This window comes from Phyllobates terribilis, unplaced genomic scaffold (assembly GCF_046119375.1).
Source record: "Phyllobates terribilis strain yellow unplaced genomic scaffold, ASM4611937v1 Scaffold_5304__1_contigs__length_52626, whole genome shotgun sequence".
In the NCBI taxonomy this organism is placed as follows: Eukaryota; Metazoa; Chordata; class Amphibia; order Anura; family Dendrobatidae; genus Phyllobates; species Phyllobates terribilis.
In genome coordinates, this window is record NW_027368052.1 from 1 (window position 1) to 2,500 (window position 2,500).

Here is a 2,500-nt window from a genome sequence, read left to right on the forward strand (position 1 = left end):
CGGGCGCAGAACCCACGGCCGGACGCCGAAGGGGCCTGATCAACCCCTCCACGCCGTAAGGCTGCTGGTTTCCTGGGCCCGCCACAATCTGCGATTTCACGGAACAAACAGTCTGCCTCCTTGGCCGGGACAGCTATGACCGATGCGGGACACATTGTGAGCGGCCGAGTCGCGAACCCACCACGCCAAAAAAGACTCCGGCCGTGACTAGATGTATTCGGAAGGGGGCTTAATGGTCGCCCCCGTGCAAGTCGGTGGAGGGCTTAATATTCGCCTTGTGGAAGTCGGTGGAGGGCTTAATATTCGTCTTGTGGAAGTCGTTGGAGGGCTTAATCGTGCTGCGGTGTCCAGAAACAGTTCCAGAATTTTGGGCTGAGGCCCCCCAGTCTTTCTCTATAGAGAGGGGAAATATGTGTGAGGGTACACCAGGAGGGCTCCAAAAGTGTGGGTAAAATATATATCCCACAGGGGGAAAATTGAAAAAAAGTTGAAAAAAAAATTTTTGGGGACTTAGAAAATTTTCACACATGTGTCAGACTTCCAGAGAGGGGAGCATGTCAGTGCGCGCATCCGATTTCAGTTCCAGAGCGATTCGCGCGATGAGTCCTTGATACTTAGTCGTTTTTGCAAAATTTCTGACTTTTTGGAAAATTTCACAATTTTGTGAAAACTTCCACAAAATGAGGTTCTAGTATGTTAGAGGGCATCCCAGGAGGGCTCCAAAAGTGTGGGTAAAATATATATCCCACAGGGGGAAAATTGAAAAAAAGTTGAAAAAAAAAATTTTTGGGGACTTAGAAAATTTTTCAACTTTTGTCAGACTTCCAGACAGGGGAGCGTGTCAGTGCGCGCATCCGATTTCAGTTCCAGAGCGATTCGCGCGATGAGTCCTTGATACTTAGTCGTTTTTGCAAAATTTCTGACTTTTTGGAAAATTTCACAATTTTGTGAAAACTTCCACAAAATGAGGTTCTAGTATGTTAGAGGGCATCCCAGGAGGGCTCCAAAAGTGTGGGTAAAATATATATCCCACAGGGGGAAAATTGAAAAAAAGTTGAAAAAAAAAATTTTTGGGGACTTAGAAAATTTTTCAACTTTTGTCAGACTTCCAGACAGGGGAGCGTGTCAGTGCGCGCATCCGATTTCAGTTCCAGAGCGATTCGCGCGATGAGTCCTTGATACTTAGTCGTTTTTGGCAAAATTTCTGACTTTTTGAAAATTTCACAATTTTGTGAAAACTTCCACAAAATGAGGTTCTAGTATGTTAGAGGGCATCCCAGGAGGGCTCCAAAAGTGTGGGTAAAATATATATCCCACAGGGGGAAAATTGAAAAAAAGTTGAAAAAAAAAATTTTTGGGGACTTAGAAAATTTTTCAACTTTTGTCAGACTTCCAGACAGGGGAGCGTGTCAGTGCGCGCATCCGATTTCAGTTCCAGAGCGATTCGCGCGATGAGTCCTTGATACTTAGTCGTTTTTGCAAAATTTCTGACTTTTTGGAAAATTTCACAATTTTGTGAAAACTTCCACAAAATGAGGTTCTAGTATGTTAGAGGGCATCCCAGGAGGGCTCCAAAAGTGTGGGTAAAATATATATCCCACAGGGGGAAAATTGAAAAAAAGTTGAAAAAAAAAATTTTTGGGGACTTAGAAAATTTTTCAACTTTTGTCAGACTTCCAGACAGGGGAGCGTGTCAGTGCGCGCATCCGATTTCAGTTCCAGAGCGATTCGCGCGATGAGTCCTTGATACTTAGTCGTTTTTGCAAAATTTCTGACTTTTTGGAAAATTTCACAATTTTGTGAAAACTTCCACAAAATGAGGTTCTAGTATGTTAGAGGGCATCCCAGGAGGGCTCCAAAAGTGTGGGTAAAATATATATCCCACAGGGGGAAAATTGAAAAAAAGTTGAAAAAAAAAATTTTTGGGGACTTAGAAAATTTTTCAACTTTTGTCAGACTTCCAGACAGGGGAGCGTGTCAGTGCGCGCATCCGATTTCAGTTCCAGAGCGATTCGCGCGATGAGTCCTTGATACTTAGTCGTTTTTGCAAAATTTCTGACTTTTTTGAAAATTTCACAATTTTGTGAAAACTTCCACAAAATGAGGTTCTAGTATGTTAGAGGGCATCCCAGGAGGGCTCCAAAAGTGTGGGTAAAATATATATCCCACAGGGGGAAAATTGAAAAAAAGTTGAAAAAAAAAATTTTTGGGGACTTAGAAAATTTTTCAACTTTTGTCAGACTTCCAGACAGGGGAGCGTGTCAGTGCGCGCATCCGATTTCAGTTCCAGAGCGATTCGCGCGATGAGTCCTTGATACTTAGTCGTTTTTGGCAAAATTTCTGACTTTTTGAAAATTTCACAATTTTGTGAAAACTTCCACAAAATGAGGTTCTAGTATGTTAGAGGGCATCCAGGAGGGCTCCAAAAGTGTGGGTAAAATATATATCCCACAGGGGGAAATTGAAAAAAAGTTGAAAAAAAAATTTTTGGGGACTTAGA